The sequence below is a fragment of the Bos taurus genome, chromosome 19 (genome assembly GCF_002263795.3).
Source record: "Bos taurus isolate L1 Dominette 01449 registration number 42190680 breed Hereford chromosome 19, ARS-UCD2.0, whole genome shotgun sequence".
NCBI lineage: Eukaryota > Metazoa > Chordata > Mammalia > Artiodactyla > Bovidae > Bos > Bos taurus.
The window spans coordinates 61,036,643-61,056,796 of NC_037346.1; the positions used below are offsets into that span (position 1 = coordinate 61,036,643).

Sequence of the window (20,154 nt, forward strand, 5' to 3'; positions counted from 1 at the left end):
TTTTTTTTTAAAGATACCACATAACAAAAATGTTTCTCTTATATTAATTTTGTTACTCAGGCAAAGTAAACCATCACTCCTCGGTATGTCATATAAAAGCCAGAAGAGTAGTGACTCACTCGGGCAGAGACTTTATTTAAAACATTTGCTCTGTGGTCGGAGCAGATTAAACACAGACCAGGTTGCCCGTGGAGCTGTGCGGGGCCCCGAGTGAGCGATGTCACCACCCGGCGGGCCAGCCACACGCAGCCCACGGCCAGGATCTGGCCTCGGTCCCCTCTGCCTCCCTGACGCAGGGACACCTGCCTCCAGCAGACTGGGATGAACCGACCTTGTGGACGTGAAGGTCACTGAACACTTTTGTTTGGTGACCAAAAATGAAATGGCTACTGAAAGGGGATAGGAGTTGCCGTAAGGCGTGCAGGGGGCATGGCATGCAGAAAAGAAAAAGGCAGAAAACTGGGAAGGATGAAAAGGGAACAAATCAAAAGGGAAATGAAAGAAACAGACCGAGTCAGAGCACCAGGACAAGTTTCCATTGTTCGTCGTTCGCGCCAGATAGAGCCTGGAATTTTAAATGATTGCAAATTGAGCGGCTCGTGGGTAATCGATTTGGTCTCCACTGGTAGGGGTCAGAAACCCAGGACATGCAAATGATATTTATACAGTTGAAACGAGGAACAGATGAAGTCCATAGAAGAGAAGGCATCTCTGCTGTTTTGATGATTTTTATAGAAAAGTACAAACGCCAACATCTGAGGCAGACACAGTCAGAAAAACGTGCGTGGTGGAGGCTCGTGCGGATGGATAGCCGTGGCTTTGGGTGCTGGAGGCTGTGTGGTATTTGTCTTAGCTCCAGCAACTAAAGTCATACAAAACCCACTCATTAACCTGTTTGTGTTAATCCATCCATTTTCAAATTTACATTTGTCCTAGAGGCCTTTCTCTTCTCTCCTTCCATGCTTCTTCCCTTTTAAATTTCTTTAAAAAAAAAATATGAAGCAAATCACTGATTTCTTCACAGCTAAATTTTGAGCTGTTGAAGATGGAAATCATTAACGAAACCACAGTATATGAGGGTTAGAAGATGACACAGTGCTCATCTAGTTGGTCCTCTGACTCAGGGCAGGAATCTTTTCTATAATGTAAGTTAATATACAGTCACCAGAGAGGACATGCTTGTATATATTTATACATTTTCATTAACAAGCAGCCTGCGGTTCTGTGGTTCACTCTCCATTATTCATGCATCTATGTATTACACACATCTATTTAAGCACTCCCACACGTGCTGGGAGTAATTTAACGGACAGGAAAATCGTAAGACAGTAATACATGGAATTCGAATCATTGAAATAGAATAATGTGAGGGCGACTGCATAGCTCCTAAAGCTCAGGCGACCAAGGAGGGCTTCTGAAAGCACGTGACATCAGCGTTCAGAGAGAAAAGTGTTCTGAACAGAGGGAAGAGCTGAGATGAAGGGCCTAATGGGAATCCTCTCAGCCGAGCGCAAGGAGAGATGAAATAAACAGCATAACGCTCGGGCCGGACCAAGGATGCGGGAAGGTGAAGCTGGAGCCCTGGGCAGAGGCCGATCAGTGCTGGGCTTGGCAGGGTGAGGTAAGGATTGAGGATTCTCCTCTCAGAGCAATGAGAAGCTGCTATCAAAGCAACTGTACTCCAATAAAAATTTTTTAAAAAGAAATGCCAATTAAGGATGGGAAAATTAGAAATTAGAAATCCCAATTAAGGATGGGAAATTTTTCTAATGGGAAAATTCTCATTAGAAAAATGAGAATCATAATACAAGGGATTAAAACACTACAGACACATTAAAACCTGTAAATGTATAAAGACACCAAGGGAAAAAGGACCCCATCAGCCACATTGGGAGGATGACAGAGAACCAAATGAATATGTTGAAAATGGTAAAGAAAAGACAATAAAACTTTTGTCTTGCTTTTCCTTGTGATCTATAAAAAAGAGAAATTTCCACTTGTAGAAGTTTTTCACCAAAATTAACATAAAGTAAAATTAAAGAAGCAAAATTTTAATTAAACAGTCTTAAACAGGGGACTTCATTGCTCATGTGGAGAGAACGGAATCGAAAGCAATAGGAATAGAAACAAGGAAAACAACTGCAAAGTTAAATCAGAAATACACACACATATGTATATTCTGATGGCTTGGGTTGTGACAGTGACCTTGGAGATGGAAGCTGATGGACTTGCAGTATATTGGGAGATCAGGGTTAAAAAGACTCAGAACTTGGTGTGGTTTGGGGTGGGGGAGGGGAGTAAGAGAAAGAAAAACTGCCCAGAACTCGAAGACATTTGATTTGAACAGCTGAGCAGGTGGTAAAATTGCTGGTATGGGAAAGCTGAAGGTTGACCAGGTTTGGGTTTCCCAATTGGTGCTAGTGGTCAAGAACTCACCTGCCAATCAGGAGATGTAAGAGACAGGGGTTCGATCCCTGGCTTGAGAAGATCCCCTAAAGGAGGGCATGGCAACCCCCTCCAGTATTCTTGCCTGGAGATCCCCTGGACAGAGGAGCCTGGGGTCATAGGATCACAAAGAGTCGAACATGACTGAAGCACCTTAGCACACACCCAGGCAGGCAACGCATGTAACCCAAGAATTCTGCTTTGACCCCGTTGTGTTTAAAATACCTGCTGTGTAGACTGGCTATACAAGTGTGCAGTTCTAGGCAGAGGCCAGATGTTTGAGGCATCTGCATTTTGTAAACAATTGAATTATTAGTGGGGCTTCCCTGGTGGCTCAGTGGTAAAGAATCCGCCCAATGTAGGAGACCTGGGGTTGATCCCTGGGTCAGTAAGATCTCCTGGAGAAGGAAATGACAACCCACTCCAGTGTTCTTGCCTGGAGAAACCCATAGACAGAGGAGCCTGGCAGGCTAAAGTCCACAGGGTCACAAAGAGTCGGACACGACTTAACGGCTAAACAACTCCTAAGAGTGAAATGAAAATTTCTCCCCTAAAACTCCCTATGGTCCCAATTTTGTCTTGGGATGGGGAGGAGCTAATTCCTTGCTTAACAAACCCCCAAACATGTGAAAGAATGAAAACCACCATTCACTGCACAGCCAGTATATGCCGAACACTTTGCCTACAGTTTCTTATCTGCACATACAGGATCTCTAAGGGCAGGTGTTCGTGTTGCAACTTTACAGGAAACAGGGGTACAGAGAGTATCTCATGTGAGGTTCCAGAGCCACAAAGTGAAGGAGCTAGGTTTGCTTTAGGTTTGTCTGCCTCCCAGACACCGATGAATAAACACTTGTACCCTAAGCGCTTCTCACACAGCAAGGGCTTCCAGAATATTTTGCCATTCTGAAAGTCCCCTGGTAGCGTCCTGCATCAGCAAGATCTCTCATTAAATTTCGGCCCTTCCAATGAACACATCTGACCTGACCAAGGAGGAGCACACCCAGCTTCTGGTCAGACGCCTCTGACAATGATGCTGAACACTGCATTAGAGTAGCCACATCACACTGCTGGCTCATGTAAAACTTGTGGTCAACTGCTGTCTAGCCAGGGCTCCCACATCCTATACTTGTGCTGTAATTTTTTTGCCTAAATTAAAAATGTCAAGATATTTGAAACCCAAGTCGTTTACCTAGCATATTAGTTATTCCTTCCACTTCTGTTGTACACACAAGTCTAAGACACCGTCTGTCTATGTCCCATTAGTGGATTGAAATGATATTTGAATGATAGAATCAACATTTTCACGTCATAAAAATCACAGCTGGGATGTATTGTTCCAGATATTTTAAGTCTCAGTTTGCTCATCTGTAACATGGAAACCATCATAGTAACAAGCGGTAAACGACAAATCGCCTGTGAAATGCTGAGCCATGAGGTCATATTTATCCACTGCTCGAAATTTTGGAAGAGTATCTTATTTTCAGATGTTGTACGCAGGCTCTGGTAGTAAGCCACTCTCTGGTCTAATGGTGGGACATTGTATTGGAAAAGTATACAGAAGCCAAAATTAATAAACCCAAACCAGCTTTTCCATAGAAAACAAGAGCAAAGGATTTTCATATGTAGTGGAGAGTAGCAATTGCCTGCTGGAGGCCACACCCATTCTATCCCACCAAGAAAAGGAGCTATTTTCAGAGTCCAGCGGGGGAAGATCCTGGAGAGACAGTACCTGAAGGAGGCTCTAAACCCACCCCCGCCCCCCCAGCCTGTCTGCGGCCTACACTCAGCCTGGGCTTCCAGCTTAGCTAGGATCACCCAGAGGACACCACAAGACGAGCCTTCACATGCACGTTGTTTGGAAGGAGACGAGACAGCCAGAAAATGGGGAAATGAGACTGGGAAGAAAAAGAAACAAAGAACTCTTATTTGATGAACCTATTTGCAGGGCAGGAATAGAGACACAGACCCAGAGAGCAGACTTGCGCACACAGTGGGGAAGGAGGGGGTGGCACGGATGTATGCACTCTCACCAGAGTCCTCCCCAGCACCGCAGCTCAGAGGCATCAAGTCCTCAGCGCTCAGCCTTCTTTACGGTCCAACTCTCACATTCATACGTGACCACTGGAAAAACCACAGCTTTGACTAGACGGACCTTTGTCGGCAAAGTAATGTCTCTGCTTTTTAATACGCTGTCTAGGTTTGTCATAGATGTTCTTTCAAGGACTCTTGAGAGTCCCATGGACTGCAAGGAGATCAAACCAGTCAATCCTAAAGGAAATAAGTTCTGAATATTCATTGGAAGGACTGATGCTGAAGCTGAAACTCCAGTACTTGGGCCACCTGATGTGAAGAGCCGACTCATTAGAAAAGACCCTGATGCTGGGAGGGATTGAAGGCAAGAGAAGAAGGGGCCGACAGAGGATGAGATGGTTGGACTCAATGGACATGAGTTTGAGCAAGTTCCAGGAGATAGTGGAGGACAGGGAAGCCTGGCGTACTGCAGTCTGGGGGGTTTGCAAAGAATCGGACATGACTGAGTGACTGAAAAAGAACAATATGCATTACCATGTGTGAAATAGAGTTAGTGGGAAGCTGCTGTATAGCACAGGGAGCTCAGCTCGGTGCTCTGTGATGACCTAGAGGGCTGGGATGGGGGTAGGAGGTGGACTCAAGAGGACGGAGATAAATGCATCCACGTGGCTGGTTCATGTTGTTGCACAGCAGAAATTAACACAACATTGCAAAGCAAATATACTCCAGTAAGAAAAATAAATTTAACAAAAAAAGAATCATTATGAAGCTAGTTACCACTGAGAATAAACACCCTGATTCCTGCTGGGGAGCTCTAGGGTCCAGGGCAGAATGTATGTCTCCGAGTCATCCCATCCCAGGTGACTGGTTTCCTGCTAACTCCCAGCAGTCACTGGATGAGCCTGCCTGGGGTAGGGCTACTCCCCGAGCACGTCCATGGGACCCTGAGCACCCAGGATGCTGTCAGCTGGTGGTAAGGGAACCATGACCCCGCACACAGTATGAGCCAAGAGACAGCAGAAGGGAAGGTTTCCAGAACCCGCCCTCCACTCTCTAACAACCCAGATGATCAGCAGTGCCCTCTCCCTGTCAGGATGCCCAGGCCACAGGAGCCTTAACAGGAAAAAGGCCAACACTGGACAACTCCACAGGAACAAACATAGCAACCAAGGTGTTACCTAAGCTAAGGACTTGAGCAGGCATTTCTCCAAAGATGAACAACAGCCAATAAGCATACAAAAAGATGCTTAACATCTTTCTTTACCTGCTGAGCCACCAAGGAAGCCCAAGAACACTGGAGTGGGTAGCCTACCCCTTCTCCAGCAGATCTTCCTGACCCAGGAATCAAATCAGGGTCTCCTGCATTGCAGGCAGATTCTTTACCAACTGAGCCACAAAGGAAGCCCTCAACATCTTTAGTCACTGGGCAAATGCAAATGAAAGGTGAGACACTACTTCACATCCCCTCGGACAGCTATGATCCAAAGTGGGGAAGGAGCAGGACTTCCCTGGTTGTCCAGTGGTTAAAACCCCATGCTTCCAATGCAGGCGGTGTGGGTTCAGTCCCTGATGGGGCAGCTAAGATCCTGCATGCCTGGCAGCCAAAACACCAAAACATAAAGTGGAAACAATATTGTAACAAATTCAATAAAGACCTTTATAAAATGGTCCACAGGAAAAGAAAAAGCTTAAAAGCGGAGGGAGGAGGATGGGTGGAAACAGGAAGTGCACGCGAGGACATGGGGACAGTGGAGCCCCAGGCACTCCTGGTGGAGCGAGAAAGTGCACGGACTGTGGTAAGCATGTGTCTCGGTTAGCTCAAAAAGGTAAGCAGGATTTGCATGGGATCCAGCAGCTTCACTTGTGAGGACAGACCCGAAAGAATTGAAACGAGAGACTCAAACGGATACCTGTACATCAGCCCAAGTGCCAACGGGTGAACGGACTTTTAAATGTGGCATATGCATGCAATGGAGTATCACTCAGCTGCCAAAAGGAATGAAATTTTAATCCATGCTACAATGTGGGCGAATCTACAGAACATTATCCTAAGTGAAATGAACCAGATACAAAAAGACAAATATTGTATGTCTACATTTCTATCAAGTATTTAGAATAGGCAAATTCACAGAGACCAAACGTAGGTGTCACCAGAGGCTGGAGCACGAGAAATGGAGAGTTACTCTTCTGTGGGTACAGAGTTTCTATTCAGGATGAGAACAAATCCTGAAAACAGATCGTAGTGAATGGTTAGCCAAAAATGTCACTGTACTTAATGCCACTAAATTGCACGCTTAAAATGAACAAAATAATGAATTTTGTTATATACATTTTACCACAATAAAAACATCAAAACAAGCTTGTTTTTTAAAAAAAATTAAAAATGAAGAAAAAAATTTAAGAGAGGAACTTTGGAACCAATTAAGACAGCACATTTAAGCCAGGACTGCTGTCTGAATGACCAAAGCTTAAACATACACAAACAGGAGTTTGCAAAGTATAACACTTCAAATGTGCAAACATGCACATTTTAATAAGCCAACAACTGTTACACCTGTTGCCAGATTTCTCTTTCATTGTCACTATGAACTTCATAACATGACTATTTTCCTTCATAGTCCTATTACTATTACATCACTAGATCCTTTCTAGTCGAAATTAACGTGGAATAAAGTTCAGAGAAGCTTTTGACTTTCATTTTTTGCTCAACTACTTTTAACATGAATCTTTCCCCAAAATGTCAAAAGCCCATAATTTACCAACTTCTCAACTTTCTATTTTGCCTCCTCCCTTTATAAAATTGGTAAGCACATCTTGTTTTCTCTTTGCTGGAATAAATTTTACAGTGAGTGTAAAATTTATCCATGACAGTGTTCCAACGGTAAAGTTCATCTTCACCCCTTTCTTTCCAGAATCATAGCCCATGCATGATCAGTCACTTCAGCTGTCTCCAGCTCTTCGTGACCCCATGGACTGTAGTCTGGCCAGGCTCCTCTGTCCACGGGCTTCTCCAGGCAAGAATACTGGAGCAGGTTGCCGTCACCTCCTCCAGGGACCTCCCTGACCCAGGGAGCAAACCTACGTCTCTTGCATTGGTAGGCAGATTTTGTCCCACTTGAGCCACCAAGGAAGCCCTAGATCACAATCCACCCTTTGCCAACGTCTCTGACACGAGCCTGGGTCATCCCTACATGACAGGTAGACATTTCTATTCTTAACAAAATAAGCAAACCTGTATTTGAAAATCATTATGTATTTGAAAACCAGCAGTTATAGACTCGTCACTTCACCAAACGCTTTCATCCTTAAAAAGGGAAGTTACTTAAGAAATTAAGTGAACGTACAGATGCTGATTTGAAAAGATACATCTAGTGACAAGGATGAGAAAGGGTCCTGGTTTGGCTTGCATGTCTTTTCAAAAATACAGAACATTGTTTTTGCTCTAAAGAATATACATATTTATGCTAAAAATTCAAACAGTGTATAAAGATGTATGGTGAAAACCAATTTCCCTTCTTTATCTCTCAGAGTCCCGTTTTTATTCCCCAGAGCGGATCATGAATTGCATTTCCTAGGTTTGCTCTTCAAACATCTTATATGCAAATATAAAGGTGTGCATAAATCATAGGCATCATGCATGAATGCTGATATGAAAAGATTTGGAGAGGGAAAAAAACAATAAATTATATGAGTATGTATACTATAGTATCATGTGTGATGCATTTATGCATATGTATATTTTTATCATTATATATATAATATCAGAAAGGATTAGTAGGAAATATGATTTGTGATTCTCTCCGGGGAGACAGAAGTGGGAGTCTGAGAAACAGAGGTGGAAAACGACTTTTACTATACATTTCTACATATGGTTAGAACATTTAGCATAAATATGTATTGTTTTTATTACAAAGAATGTATTTATAAAGAGACAACACGCAAATCAAACTGAGGTCCCTCTTTCCTATCACTAGGTAGATCTTTGCAAAGTCACTTAACCTTTCTGAACTTCATTTTTTTCACCCTTAAAATGAAATTCCTAATTTATATCAGGGGTTCTTCAATTGGAAATCCCTTGGGTGTTCTTTAAATACAGATTGCACCCAAAGGTGGATTAAACTGGACTCCCTAGGTTTGAGGTCCCAGAAGGAAATCAACAAAAGTCCGCAAGTGAGTGCTGGCCAGTGACGGGTGCAGTCTGAGTCATTCTCCAGAACTGTACTTCTCTCCTGTATTCAGGCATTCAGTAACATTTTTTGATACTGAAATATAATTATGTTTATGGAGCACTCAAGGTTGAGAGCTGAATAACTGATGCTTTCAAACTGTGGTGCTGGAGAAGACTCTTGAGAGTCCCTGGGACTGCAAGGAGATCAAACCAGTCATTGGAAGGACTGATGCTGAAGCTGAAGCTCCAATACTCTGGCCAGCTGATGCAAAGATCCAACTCACTGGAAAAGACCCCGATGCTGGGAAAGATTGAGTGCAGGAGGAGAAGGGGACAACAGAGGATGAGATGGTTGGAAGGCATCACTGACTCAATGGACATGAACTTGGGCAAACTCTGGGAGATGGTGAAGGACAGGGAAGCCTGACGTGCTGCAGTCCATGGGGTCGCAGAGAGTCGGTCACGACTGAGCAACTGAACAACAATAAAACTGTCTGAATGTTGGTGTCCCTGCAGAATTCACGTGTTGGAACCCTAACACCGAAAGTGATGGTGTTAGGTGGTGGAGCCTGTTGGGGGTGATTAGGTCATAAGAGTGGAGCCCCCATAAATGGGATCAATGCACTCACAGGAGACCCCACCGAGCTCCTAACCCCGTCCATCGTGTGAGAAGACGGACCTCACCATGCTGGCACCAGATCTCAGACTTCCAGACTCTAGGACTCCAAGCAATCACCTCTGTTGTTTACAAGCTACTCAGTCTAGTTTTTGCTATCGCCCTGAAGGCACCAACACGCAGCTTTAGGAGTGAAACACTGACCTGAAGGAATTTTCGGTCTAGCAGGGAAAATGAAGCAGAAACAAGCAGGATGAACCAGAGCTCGTAGCACACGCCACAAGACGCACGAACGCCAGTTTACATCACCCCATGGAGTCTTCTCCCTGCCAGCAAAGAAGCTTGACCCATCTCAGACTTTCTTGCCAGCAGATAATCTTCTACCTGGTTTTTGCTTTCGTCCAGCCTGGAATCCTTGATGAGATGATGCCAGAAGTTCTTCATCAGGTGGGAACAGACAGGAAGCTGTATGATTAAGCAGGGAGAAGGGGAACTCACTTAAACTGGGCAAAGGTTCACCTTCTCAGTCAGCAGCTCGGCTGGGCGTGGTGACTGCTGGTCAGGAAGCAGGGCCTCAGGGGGACTGGGTACAAGTCCTTCGGGGATGTGAGACTCCAGGATGGCAGGCTCTCACCCTTGACAAAGTGCCAGTGCCCCACAGGGTACAGATATAGCAGAGGACAAGCTCTGAAGGGACCAGAAAGCCCGGGACAGGAGAGATCAACTGGATGATGCGGAAAAACCTCCCTCTTCACTTTGAGGTTCAGAGTCATAGCTAAGTCGATTTAAGAAAAATACATGGATGTGAAATATCGTGGGCGTCCTAAGTGGGGCTAGTGGTAAAGAATCCACCTGCCAATGCAGGATACGCAGGTTTGATCCCTGGGTCAGGAAGATCCCCTGGAGGGGGAAATGGCAACCCACTCCAGTATGCTTGCCTGGAGACTGCCATGGACAGAGGAGCCTGGTGGGCTGCAGTCCATGGGGTCACAAAGAGTCAGACACGGCTGAGCAATTTAGCACATTAACTATTATACACATTTAGATTTTTTAGGTTAGACTCATACCTAAGTATGTCAGGCATTCAAGATCTTGGAGAAAGGAAAAGGTACAAATAGACAAACAACTCTGAAAAGAGAGCGTTTTAAAATACACGAAACACTTCTGTTGATAACCCCAAACCCTGGGTTAAGTCCATTTCACCTGCCTTCAAGGTCGTTTAAAGACGGACACGTCCTCCAAGCGGGAGCACGGAGCCTAAAGCGTAAGACGTTGGCCTGAGCGGTTTTCCGGGAACTTGGCTTCGGCGGCATCGAGTCCGGTCTGAGCCGGTTCACACCGGACAGGACCACTGACGCGTCAACGGGGCATGCGCAGATCGGCGAGCTTGGGCCGGTGCGGCGGGTGCTTAATGATGCCTGCGCGGAACAATGTCGAGCACACATTTTTCCAATCACCGTTTCCCTGGTGGCTCAGATGGTAAAGAAACCGCCTGCAGTGCAGGTTCGATCCCTGGGTCAGGAAGATCCCCCGGAGGAGGGCATGGCAACCCACTGCAGTATTCTTTGCTGGAGAATCTCATGCAGAGTGGAGCCTAGTGAGCCATACAGTCCATGGGGTCGCAAAGAGTCAGACATGACTGAGGCTGACACTTTTCCCCTCTGGCCATGCCTCAGGCCACCTTTCTTTATTCCTTCCTACAACAAATGGTGACTCTGGCGGGGACTCTTCTTCCCTGAGACTGACATCCTGACCACTTGGGGTACTCAGGGGCCAGCTTGCCTGCCAATGGACCAGACCCAGTGGCCGCAACTGGGACCCTTTTGTCCCTGGTCTCCTCCTGATGTGGACAACTGGCCAGAGTGCCCCGACCGGTAAGGAACAAGAGACTTTATTGACCTCTCTCCCCTTCCCTCTCTCTTTCCTCTCCTTAACCCTTCCTATCCTTCCCTGTTTTCTAGTCCCCTGGTCCTGGATGCAGGAATCTGGTCGAAGGGCCTCAGCCTGAGCTGAGGATTCGAGACTGATCATCTCCTCTTGGCAGAGAACTCGAATTCTGGTTCTGTTCTGGTCTGATTTCTGGCAGGGCCGAGTTCCAGTCCTCGCTTCTCTGGAGGCCCAGGGAAAAGTCCCATAACGCCTGGGTATCTGTAGGTGGCAGGAGACGTCTGTAAGGCCACCCCTTTCACCCCCCTTTCCCACCTCCTCCCCCTTCTTCTTTCAACCTGGCTTCCTCTCCTCCCTTGAAATCTTTGATGTTAGTACTTGGATCTGAAGTTCTGTGTCTCTATAGGAGGTTTTATGAGAGACCGTATTCTTGTATTTAAGGGCTTCTCTGGTGGCGCAGAGGTTAAAGCGTCTGCTTGCAATGTGGGAGACCCGGGTTCAATCCCTGGGTCGGGAAGATCCCCTGGAGAAGGAAATGGCAACCCACTCCAGTATTCTTGCCTGAAGAATCCCATGTCGCAAAGAGTCAGACACGACTGAGTGACTTCACTTTCTGACTTCACTTTCATCAGTAACCACCCCCCAAACCCCAGGGGGTACCACTCCTTGCTTCAGGCAAATGGATTTAAGATCTGTCCTCTGTCTCCTCCCTTGGCTGCAGTAAACCCTCGCTTGCTGCAAACCTAGGCGTCTTGGAGTTTGGGCTTACTGTGTGGGGGGCAAAAATGACCCGGTTCAGTAACAGTCTTTGCTCAGTGACGACCCTACGGAGCGCGTGTCCTGCTTTCCTCTGTGTGCTCCTGGGAAAAGGCTATTGGTATTATTTATTTGAAATAAAATAGTCACTTCTTTAAATTAGCGTTTAATCAAAACCCTTAATTTTACCTAAAATAATCTTATAATTTTAGTATTAATATTTTGAATGATTTGGTCAAATTACCTTAACTTCACCATGTAACTTGAGTTAACCACAGAAATTCCCTGTTTGCAAACCTCATTTACTACACTTGTCCCCTCCTCAAAGCCCCTTAAACAGACAACCTTTCAGAACTCCAGTTGTGTAAACGAAGATATATCTTTAATGGGTGAAACCACCTGATTCTCAGTAGTCAGCACGCTCCTCATTGCATGAGCTGTATAAAAATGGTGGAAAAGATAAACCCTGTCTGTAATCAATTTAGAAATACGTTAGGAAAATGTGACTGCTGGAAACAATGAAGGAGATGGTCAGAATGGATAAAAAAGGAAAGGGCACCACGGAGGGAATGGGGGTGGGAGGATGAACTGGGAGATTGAGACTGACCTGGATACACTCTTGACACGATGTGTAAAGCAGAGGACTGATGAGGACCTGCTGTGTATCACGGGGAACTTGACTCCCTGTCGGTGACCCGGATGGGAAGGAAATTCAAAAACAGAGGATATGTGTACATGTGTTCACTGTGCTGTGTGACAGAAACCAACACAACATCGTGAAACAAGTACATCCAGTAAAAATAATAATAATAAGGGAAGAAATTAGCCAATAGAGCAGGACAGGTATACTGAAAATAGTTTGTAAAAGGTAAAGATGGATAAGGCAAATAGCCATCCTGAACACCTGGGGCCTAAGAAAGACTTCTCTAAGAAGGCATTTCCAGTTGGTGTCCACAATGGCTCACACGCTAGTGCAAGGCGATCCGAGCTGAGCACAATCCCTCCTTCCTTGGCAGTGGCTTCAGCCAGTGCTGGGGCCTCACTCTGAACTTGCTGCTGGGAGTCAGAAATCCTGGATTGATGTCCGTGCAGAGTGTCCACCCGGCCGCACTGCTCAGTTACCTGGTCACACACAATCCTTGAGGTTGCTGCGAAGGTCCTTTTCAGGTGGAATGGGCCTGTAAATCCGTCGCCTTGGAATACAGTATTTCTCCTCCATCATGTGGAGAGACTTGTCCAATGAGAGGAAGGACTTAAGGGAAAAGACCGAAGTTCTGAAAGGGGAAGGAATCCTGCCTCCAGGCTGGCAGCCCTGGCTCTCCAGCCTGCTGACCTACGGATTTCGGACTTGCCGGCCCCCACTAATGGGAGAGCCAGTCCCTCCAGGTAAACCTCTCCAGGCATCTTTATTGTCATTGTTTAGTCGCTGAGTCGTGTCCGACTCTTTTGCAACCCCAGGCACTGCAGCCCGCCAGGCTCCCCCTGTCCATGGGATTTCCCAGGCAAGAACACTGGAGTGGGCTGCCATTTCCTCCTCCAAGGAATCTTCCTGACTCAGGGACTGAAACCACATCTCCTGCATTGGCAGGCGGAGTCTTTACTGGTGAACCACCAGGGAAGCCTCTCTACGCATCTGTCTATGGATTCATCAACCCTACTATTGGCTCTGTTTCCCTGGAGAACGGTGACTAGTATAAACCTCTTTGAGGTTAAACAACACAACAGAATTTAGGGGCATTTTCTTCCTTATCAAAGACAGCCACCCTAAGGGAACCTGAATTCTCTTTGTGTTGAAACTGCTTCCTTGCCAACGGTGGCTATGTCTAAATGATTTAAGTATCTGAACATTGACCGATCGATGTTGGACGCAGAGGTGGTTTCCCAAAACTAAAATGTGGACCTAATTGTTCCTAGCACTGTGTGCTCTGGTACAAAATGGAAAGGACCTTTGCAAGTAAACGTTTTCAAATTTGGGATAAAGGTAGCAGCAATAGCCCAATATTTTCCAAAAACCCCTTTTCTGTCTGAGTTTTGGGAAGTAACTACAGCATAAAATACTGTAGTGGAAAAAGATTTTTTATCTTTCTTTCATTAGTCTCATTTATCTGCTTCATTTAGAGAGAGAGATCTGTGCTCAGCCAAGTATCTTGCGATCAAGTAAATCTCCAAGGATTGCAACTTGACTGCTGTATTTCAACTACACGGGTCCCCAAATGTCCGTGGCTAACAAAAAAGGGATCCTGTTACCAGTCAAAGTTCCTATCTCAAGGAAATGAAAATGATTACTGGCTTGCATGCCTGTGGGTATTGCCCTAAAGTAAGGCCAAGAACTTCAATTCCGAGTGGTCAAGTTATTCTGTATGCTTCAAAGTTATGGTTTCTACATGGGATTAAAAAAGGGAGGCAGTCCATCCAAGATTACAATTGCTAATCCCCAAATAAACAGTTCAAATAGATGCTACGGTACCAATTCAGAAGACCAAATGCATGAGAGGATATCTTAGGGTTTATTTGGGGTATACAAGAAGTGTATGACTTATCTCGATGGATGAATGCAAACAACAAAACAGGGATACGGCCACAAGTGGATCATGGATGATCAGGGACAAAAATCTACTTGATTTGAATAAGGAAGCATAGGAGAAAACAATGGGGGTGGGGAATGAAAAGGTAAGAATGCAGAGCGTTTCAAATGCCCGAGTTAGTACCATAGGCTTTATTTTGTGGGCTGGGTCACTTGCATGTCTTTCCATAATCATGAGAAGAAAATATACCAGGTAGCAGCTGATCCCAAAAGGAGCTATTACCACATGAGATAAATCTGAATTCAATACAAGTGTGAAGTCAAGTGTAAGCAACCCTAGGTGAGCCCAGCAAAACCACCACCAACCCACAGACCTGTGAGTGAGAAACACATGTTTGTCAGGGCAAATCACTGAGTTTGGGGCTGTTCCTTATATAGCATAACTACAGCAGCAACTAACAAAAGTGCAATTTTGGAAAAATCAGTCTGCCCATGAGGATTAGGAATACACTGGCACAAGAAGATAATTTAGAGCATTATTACAGATCCTTAGAGATATTTTTGCCCCTCTGACACTATAATGTTCAGGATGCAGTAGTCCCGTGTGCTTGGCTTCCAGAGTCAGGAGATACAGAATAAATCCCCTATCTAATCTACAGTTTGCAGGCAGTCCAGGCAAGAAATAAATCTTTGCTGTTAGAGACCAGTGACGTTCCAGCCTTGCTTCTTCCCTCAGCATCGCTCGGATCATCCTAACTCTAGAAGGGTGTTCTAGGATTCATTCGGCAGCTGTCCAATGTCATGGGCTTTTTTGCTTCCTGTGTTCCCATTCTTTCTTCTTCTGCAAACAGTGATGCCTCCTCTTAAAGTTTCAAGGTGACTGTGGCCATTCTGGTTCAAGATAAGGGATGGGCCCAAGTCTGGGTTGTAAGAGAGGCTAGGAAAATGAGAATGTTCGCCTTTTCCAAATCTATAGCGAACAGCAGGCTCTGCCTACCATGAGGAGTGGGGGAGGGATGGCTTTTGAGCAGGGAGCCCATGGGTCCTATGAATGTTAGGAGAGACTGCCCGCATTTCCGATCCCATCCTGTTATTTACTGAGCACTTCATTCTGCTGGTTCCTTCCCAAAGCTCAGACATTATCCCCCCGACCCCAGCCCCCATGTTACAGATGAGACGCTGGATGGACTCAGAACATCTAACTCAGAATCTCAAAGAAAAAGCCCCGGACCTAGGATGACTCAGGCGGCTGTGCAACGCAGGCTTGAACCTGTCGGGCGGCCTGTCTGTCCCTGAAGGCTTTGATCCGCCCGCCCTGCACGGTAAGACTCCGTCTGCAGTGCTTGCGGGCAGTCAGCGACGCTGCTGCCGGATGCCTCTGGACAACAAAAGCGGCGCGGGACACAGACCCAACAACAAAGTCCGTCCCTGGGGCTCTGAACTAGCCAAAAAAAAAAAAGATGATGATGAATTTGTTGTTGTTGTTGTTAATGCCAAAGCCGGCTCCAGTGAAGCAAGCGAGCGCCTGCTGTCCCATGCCTTGTAACAGTAAGCCGGGATAGGTTCTCTTGGGCTCCGAGGAAACGTGCCAGTCTGTTTGTAATTCCGCAGCTCACAGCATGCCTGTCAGAGGCTGGCCCTTCATTTCCACTGGCGACTCTCTGGCCTTCTGAAGGCTTCGCAGGTCCCAGAGCCAAGAGTCCTGGCCCCAGATTCTCAGGGGCTGGCGGCCCTCCTCACCGCATCGTCCGTTTCCCAGCACATGCCCTCGCTGTCTCCGGGGAAAGGCCTTCTTGCGGCCTCGCAGGAAGCAGCAGAAGCCGAAGCCGGTTGGGCAGTGAGGTCTCCGCTGTCCGTTACTCACCCCCAGAGCACGACGCCCCCTAATCACCGGCGCCCGACCCTCGCTGTCAGGACGGCGGTCTGCCCCGGCCACCGGCCCCGCTCTCCGCGTCCCACGCGGCCGCGCTCCACCCGGGGGCCTTCCTCACAGACAGAGCAGCCCCTCTTCCCAGAAAGGCGGTCGAGCTTCCCGACCGTGGCGTCTTGGGGAAGTGACATCTCCGTGCTGGGGAATCATCGTGGCTTTTTCGCCTTTGGAAGGTGGTTCCCAGAGAAGGAGACTAGGCTTTTTTTTTTTTCCTTTCTGGGAATGCTGATGCTGTTATTATCAATCAATGGACTGCTCACTCATCCTGCTCTCTTGATGAGATTGGTTTTGTTTTTTGTTTTTTTTAACATTTATTTATTTGGCTGTCTCGGGTCTTAGCTGTGGCATTCAGACTCTAGAGCAGAGGCTTGTGGAATTTTAGTTCCCTGAAGGAGATCCCCCCTGAATTCCCTGTATTAGAAGGCAAACTGCTAACCCCTGGACCATCAGGGAAGTCCCTCAGTGAGTTTTTTAAGGAAGAAAGAGATTTCAGATGGGCCCCCCAGTCGGCACTAGTGGTAAAGAACCCCTCTGCCAATGCAAGAGACAAGAGATGCGGGTTTGATCCCTGGGTCTGGAAGATCCCCCAGAGAAGGAAATGGCAACCCACTCCAGTACTCTTGCCTGGAGAATCCCATGGACAGAGGAGCCTGGTGGGCTACAGTCCATGGGGTCGCAAAGAGTCAGACACGCTGAAGTGATTAAACTACCACCAGCAGCGAAATATTGACAACACTGGTCTCTCCTGATTGCCCACTAACATCTCGAGCTATTTCTTCTCTTTCTCTTCCTGGAGATCTTCCCTCTGTATCTGTTCCTTAATGGGGTTCTTCAGGGTCTGGCCCAAATACCTCCTTTTATGCACCTCTTTCCCTTATTGTGAAGGCATTACATCTATTTCCATGCCTTTGAGGCTTCCCTGGTAGCTCAGTTGGTAAAGAATCCGTCTGCAATGCAGGAGACCGCCGTTTGATTCCTGGGTCGGGAAGATCTGCTGGAGAAGGGATAGGCTACCCACTCCAGTATTCTTGGGCTTCCCTAGTGGCTCAGCTGGTAAAAAGAATCCACCTGCAATGCAGGAGACCTGGGTTCGATCCCTGGGTTAAGAAGATCCCCTGGAGAAGGGAAGGGCTACCTACTGTGGTATTCTGGCCTGGAGAATGCCATGGAGGTATAGTCCATGGGGTTGCAAAGATTCACACATGACTGAGTGACTTTCACTTTCACTTTCCATGGCTTTGAATATCATACCCTTATTGCCTTTATCAAGATCATGCCTTGGGACCTCCCTGGGAGTCCAGTGGCTAAGATCCTACACTTGTAATGCAGGAGGCTTGGGTTCAACCTCTGGTCAGGGAGCTAGATCCCACATGCCACAGCTAAGATCAGAGATCTCAACTGCTGCAACTAAGACCCAGTTCAGCTAAATTAAAAAAAAAAAAAATATATATATATATATATTTTAAAAAGATCATGTGTCTGATCCTTTTAAAGTATTCTCCAGGCAAGAATACTGGAATGGGTTGCCATTCCCTTCTCCAGAGACCTTCCCAACCCAAGGTTCAAACGCGGGTCTCCTGCCTTGCAGGCCGATGCTTTACCATCTGAGCCACCAGGGAAGCCCTGAGTGAATCGGAGCAAGGGAAGTCTACCCAGCGCCCTGTGGTGACCTGAATGAGAAGGAAATCTAAAGAAGAGAGCGTATATGCACATGTATAGCTAATTCACTCTGCTGTACTGCAGAAAGTAACGCGCCATGGCAAAGCAACTGTGCTTCAGTCAAAATTCATTGAGAAAATAAAATGCTCTCCACTTGTTCTGTCACTGTGACTGTTATAAAAGACAAACTTAAGCACATCATGCTCACATTAAAATTGCTTTTTCTTATGTTACTCTTAGGATAAATTATTGGTGGAATGAATAACTAAATTATTAATTGTAGATTAATCAAATAAGTCAATAATGAAAGAGCAGCAGTCAGTGATTCTTCTTTAATTTCAACATAAAAAGCCTGCCACTATTTGGGGAACTTCCCTGATGGTTCAGGATTTAAGATTCTGCGCTCCCAGTGCAGGAGGCCTGGGTTCAAGCCCTGGTCAGGGAACTAGTGATCCTGCAGGCTGCCACTAAGACCCAATGCAGCCAAATAAAGAAACGAATGAATGAATAAAAAATACAGCTTTAAGAAAACACTCTTCCGAGGGCGTGCAGAGCCCAGACCCTCTTATTGGAAGCACTGAACAAGTCGCTTCTCTTTGCTCTCTGATAACCCTCGTCAGAGCTGCCCAGATAGACAGAGAGACAGAGACGCTTGGCATCTTAACAGTTCCCAGGAGGCTGGCAGTGCTTCCCACAGTTGGGTTTCAGGAAATTCTCTTGGTTCCCTATCATAAATTTCCTTTTGGTTAACGTGGGTTTGTTTTTCTTGTAACCAAATAGGCCCTAAACAGAAATAAAATTAGCCTTCTGCCTTTCCTTCTCAATATAACCCCAAACTTGTATCCAAATCGTAATTTGCAAAGTCATCATATTTGAAAGCTCTGGTACATGTCCCAAGTCCAGGGGCTCATTTGCTGAGTTCTTCACAAGCAAGCTATCCTTTGCCAAGAGAAATAAAAACTTCCCAGTTAAATGATATATTTTTAACTTTTTATTTGGAAATGACTTCAAATTTACAGATAAATTGTGGAAATAAAAATAATATGAAAAATACTCCTATACCCTTTACTCAGATTCACCTATTTTTAACAGTTTAACCCAGTTGTTCTAACATTGGTACTTTTTATCTAAACATACAGCCATCTGGCAGTATCATTTTCTTCTGAACTATTTGATGGTAAATTAAATATAAATAAAATAGAAATTATATACAAATTAAATATATCCACGTAAGAATAATGGAGTGGATTGCCATTCCCTTCTCCAGGGAATCTTCCCAACCCAGGGGTCGAACCTAGATCCCTCACATCACAGGCAGGTTCTTTATCATCTGAGCCACAAGTTGCGTGCGAAGTTGCCTCCGTTGTGTCCAACTCTTTGCGACTTTATGGACTGTAGCCTGCCGGGATCCTCTGTCCATGGAGTTCTCCAGGCAAGAATCCTGGTGTGGGTTGCTCCAGTAACTCACTGGGATCCTCCAGGGGATCTTTCCAGCCCAGGGATCAAACCCACATCTCTTGCACTGCCACCAGGATAGCCCCTAAATACATACTATCCTAAGGATGAGAATATTCTGCTGTATAACCAAAGTACCATTGTGCGCGCTGACAAATTAACATCAGCAGCATTTTATCTGATTCGCCATTTGTATTCCAATTTTGCCAGTTGACAAAACAGAGTCCTGTGAAGTGTTGCCCACCCCAACTCCAGAGCTCAATGGCAGAGACGCCGCCTGCCAACATAGGAGATGCAGGCTCAACCCCTGGGTTGGGAAGATCCCCTGGAGAAGGAAATGGCAACCCACTCCAGTGTTCTTGCCTGGGGAACGCCTTGGACAGAGGAGCCTGGTGGGCTCCAGTCCACAGGGTTGCAAAGAGTCAGACAGGACTGAGTGACTAAATAACAACAACCCCCCACTGCAGAACAGGATCCTGTCTAGAATCGGGTATGGCATCGACTTGTCATGTCTCTGACTTCTTTTCCTGTGAAACATTTCCATGGTCTTTATCTTTCTTGATATTGACACTGGAGGAAAATACAGCCCATCTTTTGTTTAATAGAGAGTTACTCAGTTATTTGTCCCCCTAACAATAGCGACGTCATCTGTGGAAGACACTTTAAATCCACACCAATAC

General features: G+C 46.0%; 1 long non-coding RNA gene across 4 annotated transcripts in view; it reads right to left on the bottom strand.

Annotated features, from left to right (window-relative positions):
• Positions 1–20,154, bottom strand: part of LOC112442737 (uncharacterized) — a 112,665-nt gene that overhangs the window by 64,303 nt on the left and 28,208 nt on the right. For all 4 annotated transcript variants that reach the window (XR_009491844.1, XR_009491843.1, XR_009491842.1 and 1 more), the window contains exon 2: positions 9,468–9,728. This is a non-coding gene — a long non-coding RNA (uncharacterized lncRNA). The remainder of the gene's footprint in view (positions 1–9,467; positions 9,729–20,154) is intronic.